Source organism: Leptonychotes weddellii, chromosome 6 (assembly GCF_054177405.1).
Source record: "Leptonychotes weddellii isolate Sample4059 chromosome 6, ASM5417740v2, whole genome shotgun sequence".
NCBI lineage: Eukaryota > Metazoa > Chordata > Mammalia > Carnivora > Phocidae > Leptonychotes > Leptonychotes weddellii.
In genome coordinates this window covers 112,978,699-112,990,994 of record NC_138374.1, presented here as the reverse complement: position 1 = coordinate 112,990,994, position 12,296 = coordinate 112,978,699, and the positions used below count along the sequence as shown (strand labels likewise).

At 52.3% G+C, this 12,296-nt stretch overlaps 1 protein-coding gene and 1 long non-coding RNA gene across 6 annotated transcripts in view; both read right to left on the bottom strand.

Annotated features, from left to right (window-relative positions):
* NAV1 (neuron navigator 1) overlaps nt 1-12,296 on the bottom strand; it is a 244,319-nt gene that overhangs the window by 193,384 nt on the left and 38,639 nt on the right. The gene's annotated exons all lie outside the window — the stretch shown is intronic.
* LOC145722339 (uncharacterized) overlaps nt 10,763-12,296 on the bottom strand; it is a 28,983-nt gene continuing 27,449 nt past the window's right edge. The window contains exon 2 of the long non-coding RNA XR_014146544.1: nt 10,763-12,210. This is a non-coding gene — a long non-coding RNA (uncharacterized LOC145722339). The remainder of the gene's footprint in view (nt 12,211-12,296) is intronic.

Sequence of the window (12,296 nt, the reverse complement as noted above, 5' to 3'; positions counted from 1 at the left end):
GGTGGCTCAGTTGGTTAAGCGACTGCCTTCGGCTCAGGTCATGATCCTGGAGTCCCTGGATCGAGTCCCGCATCGGGCTCCCTGCTCGGCAGGGAGCCTGCTTCTGCCTCTGACCCTCCCCCCTCTCATGTGCTCTCTCTCTCTCATTCTCTCTGTCTCAAATAAATAAATAAAAAAAAAATCTTAAAAAAAAAAAAAAAAGGCTTATAAATCACACAGCTAGGGAGTGGAGTGGGTAATTCTTAAGCCAGGCTGCTGGTCCTGAGCCGACGTTCTCAACCGCTAGCCCACAGCATGTCTGCTACAAGTGCTGTGCAGAACAGCTGAGGAGACAAGCATGAAGGGGACTTAACCATAGCTTGCTCCTAACTTCACAGAGGAGGACAGTGCTGGGTCAGGAAGGACAGGGCTTGGCCTGGGAGGTACTGCACCAAGTGGGGAAAGACATCCAGGGGGCAGGGGACATACACGCCATGACTGAGGGGGGCAGAGGGAATGCTGCTCTCAAGTCCGCCAAAAAGCACTAGGATGGAATTTCTTCCCCCTTCCCTTGGCTGGAAGACGGTGGCCACGATGGAGGGCCCACCTCAAATCCTGAATCCCCACTTGCACTGACAGTGTGCACAGCGGCTCCAGCCTCCCCCCAACTGTGCCCCTCGTCACTGTCCAGAGAGAAGGCACCTGGTGAATGGAGGTGAGAAGCAGAGTCAGCATCCCCTGGCTCTCGGGGGAAGGAGGGAGCTTCAAGGAAGCACTTGAAGAAAGGGTGGTTTACAGGACCAGAGGAGAGGGAAGGAGAGAGCTAGGTGGGGCTTCTGAAGATTTGGGTTATTGAGACAACTTTAATAGAGAGGGCCGGTGGGGGGCAGAAGCACCCAGTGATCCGTTCTAAGCATCAGTCCGGGTGAAATGCCTGACGCTGCTCCTGCACGTCCTGTGCCTAGCAGAGCACCGAGCCCCACAGGAGAGCCTGACAACATCGAGCTTATGCAAGTGAGCTTCGCAGCAGAGACAGACACCAGAGATGGCCTAGGTTACCAGCACACAGGACTAGAGGTCCCACTAATGAATGTCTCAGGAGCTGCCCAGACTCCTGGAGACGTGGTGGCGTGCTTGGACACATCAGTCCTCAGCTATGTGGCAGGCCCAGCGGCCACCCTAGTGAGCCATTAAACCACTGGTGACACAGTTAACACAAGAGGCATGAAGCAATCTTCAAACGCTTTCACGTTGCTCCCTTTGGGGGCTTCCTAGCTGTGCTTGGTACAGGACGTGTAAGAATAGTGCAAAGCACCTCGTACTTGACTAATGCTTAGAACTGAACACTGGTGCATTTTTTTTTTAAGATTTTATTTATTTATTTGACAGAGAAAGAGAGAGATACGCAAGCAGGGGGAGGGGCAGAGGAAGAGGAAAAGCAGGACCCTGGGATCATGACCTGAGCTGAAGGCAGATGCTTAACCAACTGAGCCACCCAGGTGCCCCTCACTGGTGCATTTCTTTTTTTTTTTTTTTTTTAAAGATTTTATTTATTTATTTGAGACAGAGAGAATGAGAGAGAGAGAGCACATGAGAGGGGGGAGGGTCAGAGGGAGAAGCAGGCTCCTCGCCGAGCAGGGAGCCCGATGCGGGACTCGATCCAGGGACTCCAGGATCATGACCTGAGCCGAAAGCAGTCGCTTAACCAACTGAGCCACCCAGGCGCCCTCACTGGTGCATTTCTTGAACATCCTGTTGTTTCTCTTTCTCCACTGATGCCCTCCCCATAGAGAAGATGCAAAGATTCTCTGCTCAGTGTTCCCCTTCTTAGGGCTGGCCCTCTAAGCTGGCCTCTCAATCCTTGGAGCAGAGAGGGGGCAGGGAGCCACACTTTTCCCTTGAGGCCTCCTTCAGGCCAGGCCCCTGCTGGTTTCAGCAGGTTTCTGTGCTGGACAGCTCCCAGTTCCCCTGCTCCCGGGTGGAGGCCGGAGCTGCCTTCCCATCCAGCAGCTCAGCCCCAGTGCTCTCTGCCAAGGCTGGCTGGTGAAAGGGCCAGCTCCTCTCCCTAGGGCCCCTCACTCACCTCACCTCACTTACTATCCATGTGTCACAGAGAGAATCTATTCTGATCCTTCCTCAAGGGATACTGTCCACCTCCCAACCTGCCTTTCCTTCACTCTCCTTTTGTATTAACCCAGAGCTTCAGCTCCCCCAAGGTCTAGCAGGGCCAGGCCTCAGCAATTCTCCTTGCTGAAAGAGGGCTCCACAAAGGGCTCTGTTAGCAGTCTGGACTAACCTAGCTCTGCTGGTGGCTACTGGTCCTGAAATGTCCTCAAAATTAGTCTGACTTCTCCCACAAGCCAGCTCCTAATGCTTTCTCCTGCAGCCTTGCCAGACCCTATCAGCTTGGGAGCATTCCGCATCTCATTCCAGCAGCCTCCTCCCCCCTCCCTTTCTCCTGGGTCACTCTGAGAGCCCCAACCTTCCAATCTGGGAGGCTCTGAAGTGCACAAGACGGAAATGAGTCCTTACCCTCATGATGCACTCCACAGCATGGGGCTAAGAATAGTCAGGGCTCCGGATGGCCTTTTGAGTTATCAATAGGGCTGGGAAGTGCTACTCACTTACCAGTAAACAGGCTAGATTCCTCAGCCCTTAGCTCTTCGCTGGCGGTGTTCTCAGAGCAGCTGGGTGCACTTGGCCTCTTCCTACCTGCTCTGAGGGTGGTCCTACTACACTGACCCCCAGGGCCTAAAGTCAAAGTCTTAACACATGCTCCTAATTCATCACCATCCCAGTGAGCCTCTGATGGCCCCAGGCTCATTGATTCTCCCTGCACCTGCAGCTGGAGCAGAAGGAGGAGGGATAACCTGGAAGATGGTGGACTCAGGATTGGGAGCCTGCACCGAGGCCACTGGGAGCCCCAGTCTGATAGTGGGAGAGGAGACAGAATCCGGGATCAGTGGTAAGCTGCTCCCCCATCCCGTGATAGTACCAGCAGAGATACTGTCCAAGAAACTTAAAAACAATTGCAAACACAGTGGTGCAGGCCCAGGACAAAAGAGCTTAAAGAACAGCTTTGAGAAAATGAGGAATCAGCAGGGAAAGGTCACTGACGTTTGGATAAACTCCTGGTTCTGGATTTGGTTCTGCAGTCTTCTGACTCATCTGTGTCTAGCCACTGCCGCAGGGCCTGACTAACTGGAGGAAAGCTCAAAAGGGCCAAAGAAAACAGGGGTACATTTTGTAGGGCCCAGGTTCCCGGGGCTTGGAGGGAGAGCAGATGTCTTCATTTACGGGCCTGTATTAGTACCCCCCAGGGGAGGGGAAGTTGTCTCTGACCAAGAGTGCACCGAGGCCTGAGAACCAAAGTAGCCTCAACCTGCTGACAGGTTTCGTGAGGCTGATGGATGAACAGGGACTGCAGCTGGAGCTGGGCTGGGGCTGGGAAAAGCATCAGTCACTTAAGGCCTCAGAAAGCCAGAGCCAGGGCTGTGATCGAGCACCTCTTTCCCCAGCCCCGCCCGAAGCTCTGGGTTGCAGTCCCTACTCAGCCCCAGATACGTAAATGTCCACCTTCTAGATAGGACAACGCTGCTCAGGGTCCGGGGCCATGGCAGGCAGCACTTGGCAATGTCTGACGATGGGGGCCCTGTGCGGGCTAACCAGTATCTACAGAGGCCCCCAGTAATCAGGAAGAGTGGGAAGATGTGACTTGGAGGGGCTACGGCCCCAATATGGGAATGGCAGCACTGGAGAGTGACAGGAAAGGGTCCCCCAAGGGAATCCCCAGGAACCACTGGACTTGCTCCTGGTCCGACAGGTAGAGCTCAGAGCTGGGAGATAAGGGCTGGCTCCTTATCCCACTTGGCTGTGGGGCCTTCTGCCCCTTCCCGCAATGAACCTCACTTTGCCATCTGGGGCACAAGATGAAGCTTTCCTTCACATTCCTAGTGGGTACAACCAGTTACCTTCTGCCACACTTTGTGCATCTTAGCCTCTAGAGCTATCTTGACACCACCTCCTCCAGGAAGCCTTTTGGTTCAGGCCACCCATTCTTCAAGTCATGAGTCCGACTCACTGACTACCCCCCTCACTGCCACTGAACTGAATAAGTGAGCCAGGTGTGGCCTACAGGACCAGCGTGGAAATAGGGAGACCCCGGGTCCAGTTCCAGCCCTGTCTGAGCCCAGCCCTAGAGCCCAGCTGTGTGGCTCTCTCAAAGTCCCTTCCACACTCTGGCAGTTTCATGAACGAGCACATGAGGGGTAGAGCTAGAAGCTCCCCAGACTCCACTCCAGGCCTGCAGTGATACAATTCTGCTGGTTCTTAAGCCTTCATCCCCAATGGCACCATTTACAGGAGACTGTAGGCTTTCTCAGAGCAAGGCCTATATGTCTTTCCCTCCAACTCTGGACCAGGACTGTGTTGTTGTTGCTCATTCCACATGGATTTGCCTATGGCAGATGGGGGGAAGTGAACGTGAGCAGAGAAGCTAGGAGGACAGGCAGGGGTTTAGAACCTGAAAGCCCAAACCAAGAGAGTCTGCCTCCCACCCAGGAGGGGACGCTCCCCACACCCCAGGGCCCTTCTCCCACCCCCCAGGGAGGAGCGGTTCTGCTGCAGGGACAGAGGAGGGTGGGAGATTGAGAGGGGAGACAGAGAGGCTGGGTCACAGACTGTTCTCTTTGCTTAGCCTGACCCTGAGACATTGCCAAGCCCTACCTATGATGGCCCTGACCCTGAGCAGTGTTGTCCCACCTGGAAGGTGGAATTTTTTATGTCTGGGGTTGAGCAGGAAGGAACTGCAACCAAGAGCTTGGCTTGTCTGGTCCCATTCAGGTGCTGTCATTCTCAGTATGGGGTCATGTCCCTTCCCTCCCCCTCCCCCCTCAGGACACCGCTTCCTCACTTTCCCAGACCTCCTGTGGGGTGGGGGCACTGAAAGAGAAGAGAGGCCCTTGGAAGGGAGAAGCAGGAAGAAGGGATTCCTAGGCCAGGACATGTCACACCTGGGGTGGGGCCCAGGGTGGGGCTGTGGATGTCCTACCCTGAGCCAGCACTGCAGTCTGCAGAGATTTGCATACATCTGCATACATTTGCACATGCTTATTTTCCCTGGTGCCAACCTAGCTCTCATACCCTTCTCTATGCCAGGCCTACTCAGCCCCTGCCCAGGCAGGCTGAACCCCTGGCTGGGAGCATGGGGGCCACCCCACTGCAGTTGAGCCCTAGGCTGGGCCCTGACTCAGAGAGCTTGTACAAACTGCCCTTTCCTTCCCCCTCTTGAAAAAGAGGCTCTCTGGGAACCTATCTCCTTGTCTGACCACCATCACTGCAGCTAAGGGGTGACAACTACCGCAGCCTCCCCCCTCTGCCTCTTCTCTCCCAGGTGATCCCACGGTACTTTCAGAGTGAGAAGAAAATCAGGGTGACACCCTTGTCTTACAGAAGATGGGAAGGAAGGGGTGAGGCCCTCATTATAAGGGCTGGGAATCCAGCCCCAAGTGCTCATCATCCTCAGAGAGCTAACTACATCCCAGTGATGTAGTTAGTGCTTACTCCATGAGAAGAGGGGTGATGAAGAAAAGCCAGGGAGAAGCTAAGTAAGCAGACAAAGAAAGCAAAGGAAAGGCATGGGGGGGTGGGGAGCAGGTGGGGAGGAAGTGGCTATTGGGAAAACAAGTCGCTGTCCGGGGTCTTTGGTGAGTGTTACAGAACCAGCCATGCAGTCAGTCGGGCCTCCTAGCTCCACCCAGTCCTGCGCTACCCCATCCCACCCCGCCACGCCTTGCCTCCCGCTCTGCCTCTGCTGTGCTGGAAAAGGGGCCAAGTAGGCAGTTCTCAGAAGGGCAAGAGGCCTGGCTGACTCAGCTGATAAGCGTGAGGCCCAGCCCAGCCCACTGGCTTGTGACCCTGTCACTCTGTCTCTGACCCCGCATGCCCCACCCAACCAAACAGCTCCCCTGGCAGCCCTCTTCAGCTGGGCGCCTCTCGTGTGGCCATTAACAACGGGGCCAAAACAGGCACAGCAAGTGAGCAGGCTTTTTGAAGAGGGGGAAATGTTCTAAATCATGATCATGTTGTTGGGGCGCCTGGGGGGGCTCAGTCGGTTAAGCGTCTGCCTGCGGCTCAGGTCATGATCCCAGGGTCCTGGGATCGAGCCCCACATAGGGCTCCCTGCTCCTCTCTCTCCCTCTGCTGCTCCCCCTGCTTGTGCTCTCTCGCTCTGCCAAATAAAATCTTTAAAAAAAGAAAATCATGATTGTGTTGGTAGTGAAATGACTGTACTCATTTGTAAACATTCATTGAATTTCATTTCATGTAAATTATACCTCAATAAACCTGCACACGCAGAACGGCAGGCAGGGACTCACTGCTGGGGGGATTTTAGACTGGAACTCAGAGGCAGGGTGAGGCCTCAGAATCAGAGGAACCGATGACATTCCCCGCGCCCCCCCCCCGCCCCCCATCCATCACTAGCGGCACAAGGGCTACCAGGCATCCCTTCTGGAGTCGCACTTTCTAGATCTGTGAACTGGAGATAATAATGGCTTCCTTACAGGGCGGTTTTGGGGCTCAAGCTTCACAGCTCACATGTGGTGACCATCCCATGGTGCTCACACAGATAATAATGACAACAGACATTTTATTTGGCACTTACCGGGCAGGCATTGTTTTAAGGGCTTTACATGTATTAACTCACTTAACATCATGGCAAACCTACAAGGTGCTAAATATTATTATCCTCATTATACAGATGACAAAACTGAGGCAAAGGTGTCTAATTCTCTCTCCTTTCCCCATCTGTAAAATGGCAATTTTCAACCTTCCCCATTTTTAACCGTTTCCACTGGGTATTAATCAATGCTCTGAGGTAAAATGGGTCCATATTCAAATAAGTTTGAGAAATTCTGGGCTTTTTTTTTATTGAGATATAATTCACATATAATAATATTCAACCTAAAGCACACAATTCATTGGTTGTTAGTATACTCACAAAGTTGTACAACGCTCACCACTTATCTAATTCCAGAATGTTTTTACCATCCCAAACAGAAACCCATCCCCACTAGTGGTCAAGCCCTATATCCCCCTAGCCCCAGCCCCTGGCAACCACGTATTTATTTTCTGTCTGTATGGAATTGCCAGTTTGGAAAATTTCATAAAAATGGGATCACAGATCCATAAATGGGATCATAGGGCAGATCAAGATTCCAAGAGGCAGATGGATTTTTCTGCAAGAACCTATTTATGTGCCTCCCCCCACCATCTTACATGCTGTCACAGAATATCTTGCCACAGAACATGCTCTGAGATTTGTTGCTCTAAGGTTCTTTTCTTTTTTAAAGTTTATTTATTTAAGTAATCTCTACAATGTGGGGTCCAAACTCACGACTCCAAGATCAAGAGTTGCATGCTCCACCGACTGAGCCAGCCAGGCACCCTGGGTCTTTAGTACTCCATAAAAAAGCCTTGGCAAGAGATGAGGCATCACAAATTCGAATCCCAAAACCAGGAAACAGGGGAGATCCAGCCTAGGGCCTGACTCCAAGGACAAGGGATCAGGTATCTGCTCAGAGCCTGAGGGACTAGGGAGAAAAACAGGCTGCTGGGACAAATGTCCAAATGGGGAACCCAAGATCAGGAAGATTGGTCTCATCACCTGTGCATGGGGCTAGGGCTGGGCAGGACTGGGCAGGAGGACTCAGTCAGTTGCTTCCAGAGTAGGGATTTTTGGCCTGTCTCTCACTCTTTTGAGTTCCTCAGTTTGAAAATGTAGGGGCTCTTCTTCCCCCACCCCCCCTCATGGGGCGCCAGGATCTGGGCTCCCTGCCAGCCAGCCAAGAGATTCCTGGATCCCCTCCATCCCTATCTGCTCCAGACTCTCCTCAGACCCCCCTTTCTGGATGACTCCGGAAGAGATTAGAGACCTGAGCCAAAGGTCCAAAATCCAGATGTTGGTGGAGCATCGGAGCTGTCCCAGACCATCAGCTAGAGTGATAGGCAAGCCCTGACACTTCCTTGTGGACTCGGAGGAGATTCTACAAATGGGCTCCTCTCCAGGGCTCTCACCAGGCTGCAGTGGGCTCTGCTACCCACAAACAGATCCCCGCCCAGGAAGGCTGCTGAATTAGCAGCTGTGTTCCATCTCTGGGTCTCAGTTTACCCAGACGGCAACAAGAATTCAATGTCAAAAGATTATACAAACTTTTTTTTTTTTTTTTACTTTCAGAACCTGCACACACATCTTAGGTAATCTCTCAGACACACGGGGAGACCAGAGGAAATAAGGCTCTTTTTTGTTCATTCTTCCCAAAGGACACTATGATTCCAGAGAACTTAAGGGGTCAGAATTCAGACTCTTTGTCTTTAGTTAGATTACTTTTTCCCCTCTATACTCAGCTCTACCTTGTAAGAAACCATTTAAATGGGCACCCCTCGGGGCACCTGGGTGGCTCAGTCGTTAAGCCTCTGCCTTCGGCTCAGGTCATGATCCCAGGGTCCTGGGATCGAGCCCCGCATCGGGCTCCCTGCTCAGCGGGAAGCCTGCTTCTCCCTCTCCCACTCCCCCTGCTTGTGTTCCCTCTCTCGCCATGTCTCTCTCTGTCAAATAAATAAAATCTTTCAAATAAATAAATAAATAAATGGGCACTCCTCCTAAAACAGGGGGGCATGAAAAGAGCAATGGTTTTACAGCCTCATAAATGTGGATTTGAATCCAGAGTCCTCTGTGTATTGGATGTTTGGCCTTGGACAATTTATTTAATCTCGCTGAACCTTATTTTTCTCACACTTAAAATGGAAATAATGATAGATGTGAGAGATTTGGCACACATTAGGGGTTCAGTAAATGCTGGTTTCCTTCCTCCTTAGATTGCGTCGTATAGAAGAATCATCGAGGGTAATGGGATTTCTTAGTTGGAAAGGATCTTGGAGATTATCCAGTTGAATTCCCTAATTTTTCAGAGGAGGAAACTAGAGCACAGAGAGATTAAGTAACTTGCTGAAGGACACACTGCAAAGTGGGGCGGTAAATCCCACCAAATCCAAGTCCCTTTGGGCAGTTCCAGGTCCCAACAAGCAAATCTCTCAGGCATGACCATTGGTTGTTAGGCTATTTCCATGCTTTATCTTGAGGTCCAGTATTTTGATTATTGGCAGTATTGGTGCCATGATAATACAAGACTGGGGATTTGTACAGTTACTCAAGGGAGCTGATAACTCAAACAGCTTCTTATTCATTTCCATAGCTTCCTTGGGCAGAAGGGAGGGGAGGAAAGGGTTTCCCACGCTCAGAAAAGGTCAACTGTTTGCCCAAGGTCACCCAGTGAGTCTGTAACAGAGCCATGGCCAGGACCCTGTGCCTCCCTCTCTCCCGGAGCCTTTCCAGCCAGCCCCAGCTGCCTCCTTAGCCTGCTTTCTTTGGCTCAGAGGCTCCTGACAACAGCAGGGAAGGAGTTAATGTCAACCTCTGTTGGCCTCTGCAGGTGCTGCTCTAGAGAAAAAGCCCCTTAGCAGAGTCTGCAGATAATGGGAGCAGAAGAGATAACGAGCCTTCTGTCTTAATTGCAGACGAGGAAACAGGGTCGGCTTGTTGGAGGGCTTGGACCATTAACGCAGCTGGGGCACAGGGGCTGATGAGCCCTGGATGGGGCTTGCCCCTGCTGTCTCCTCTCCGCCAAGCACGGGTTCAGGGTTATTACACCAATGCAGGCGAGCCTGGCGCAGCATGAGCCAGGCAGAGGCGCACAAAGAAATCAGCTGGGCAGGGAGGAGGCTGAGAAATCACCAAGTGGGCTGAGCCTCAGAGGGTGCAGAGCCCCCGTGCTCAGCCTTGTCAGATACCCGGACACCAGGGCTCAGGCTGAGCCCCACAGAGCCAAGCCAGGGGCCCAGGTCTCAGAGGTGTGGCAGGGGACACTGAGGGATGTTGTACACGTTGTCTCCAAAGGCTGGGGAGAGAGGGAGCAGCAAGGACGCGAGCTGAAGGTCAAGAGTGGAGTGTTAATTTAGATTTCGGAAGGGGAACGGCTGTGTCTGGGACCAGGTCTCGCTTATTGAGGGGGGAACGAACGTGCACCTGGCCTTGGGTCAGCAGCTCTGCAACGGCTATTGACCAGACTAAGGCTGGACCTCAGCACCTTCCCTTTACGTCACCAACACTCTCCTCATCTCCCAGTCCCGGGACACTTCTCCTTAGGCCAGCTAACCTCCCTGTGGCAGCGGACGCCATGAATACCCCCTTCTTGAACTTCCCTGCTCCTTGGGCTCCGTGCCAGTCCCTCACATCATTCCTCATCATCCTCTTGCTCTTCCCAGTGTGGGGGAGGCTGGCTGGTTCCTGCAGGCTGCCTGGCCCGGAGCCCGAGCTACACCTTCTGGCTGGGTTCTGCCAGCAGGGAGCAGTAGCACGATGTGGACAGCGAGGAGAAGGGAGCAGCCAGGGGACTTCTGTCCTTCCCTCTGTACCTCAGGAGGTATCTCTGGCAGCATCTGAGCCTCCTCGGCGGCCCCAGCCCTGGCCAGACTGGCCCTTTGTGTTCCAGCTTCCATGGGCTTCTGGGGTCTTTCTGCCTAGGAGTGGTAGTGGCTTCCTTCTCTGTGGGGCCCCTCAGTTCTTCCATCACTCATGTGGCCAATGCCCTGCATGAAACGTCCTCTCTGGTAAGACCGACGGACACAGGCTCATGACGGGCTCTGCCCCTCCCTTCTGGTACCCCCCTCCCGGGGTCCTCCCAGGGCCCTCTCCACGGCCCACCCCTTCCACATGGCAGCAGTGTTCTTGGTCTTCTTTTTTAATTCTTAAAGCCCTCTCGGTGAGATCCATGGTTTTTATGAAAAATTCTACACCATGGCTTCCAACCCCACCTCTCTCGGGCTTGAACTTCTCTGACGAGACATTTGTCCATCCTCTGACATCCTCACTGGGCTGTTCAGACACTCCAGACTCAACACATCCAAGGCTGAACTTGTTTTCTTTCTTGCCCTCTCACAACCTGATACTCCTCTTCCTCAGTTCGGTCCACTGAGCCAAAGAGCCACGCTACTACCTTCTCCCTCATTCATTCCATCCTGTGAATCTGGTCTCCTAAATATCTCATGAGTGGAACCCTTCAGCCCATCTCCACCACAGTCTATGTTCCACCTCACTTGAACCATGACAAAAAACTGCTTGCTGATCTCTGTACTTATGTGTTGTCCCTCCCAGGATGATGCAAATCCAACCATATAATTTCATGCTTCAAACCTTTCCACAGCTTAGCACAGCACACAATGCCCTTTGCGATCTGGTCCCCACTCTCTCCCCTCCCTCTGCTAACTTCTCTAGTTTCATCATGCCACTCCCTTCCCATGCCAAGCCCTAGCCCCAGCAAACAGCCTGCAGTGAGTTGCCTGAGGCCTCATGCTGTGTGATACCTCTAAGCCTTTGTACCCGCGGTTTTCCCTGCTGGAATGCCCCTCCCACCATGTCCATCCAGAAATCTGCTTCTCTGTCAAAGTTGAGCTTGAGTATACTGGCTTCTTCTAAGGAGCCATTCTTGTCCCCACCCCATCCCAAGTAGGGTGATGACCCCCATCTCCTTCAAGCCTCCAACATACCATATATAGTTTCCTACTGAAATACTAGAATACAGGATTTGATCTATTTGTTTGCATGTCTCTCTCTTCTGCTAGGCTTTGAGCTCTTTGAAAGCAAAAAATAAATTTCAGGGCACCTGGGTGGCTCAGTTGGTTGGGTGTCTGCCTTTGGCTCAGGTTGTGATCCCACTGTCCTGGGATTGAACCTTGCATTGGGCTCCCTGCTCAGCGGGGAGTCTGCTTCTCTCTCTGCCCCTCCCCCTGCTTGTACTCTCTCACTCACTCTCTCTAATAAATGGATAAAATCTTTAAAAATAAGTAAATAAATGTCATTAGTCTCTTTAAGGGCTGGCATACATAGGTGCTCAAAAAAAATAATTCCAGGCAGGTCTGGAGTAGTCTTCCCTATTCCCCCCGTGAAGTACAACTAAAAACCCTGGACATTGTACATAAAACAAACATGAGAAGATTCGGAAAGGTAGGGAGAAAAAGACAGACTGACTAGGGAACCTCAGGATGGACTCTAGGGACGACATGGTGGTGAAGTCCTTGGGTTTTCTTTTTGCCTCACACATCCTGGACTTGGAACTGAGGGAGCCAGCTACTCAAACACCAACAGGCATGAACAAAACCAGCCTCAACAAAAGCCTGCTCTCTCCAGCCAAAGGACCAGAAAAGAGGCAGCCTCACAAGACAGAAAACGTTTAGACAATAATTACTCCACACCAGCCAAC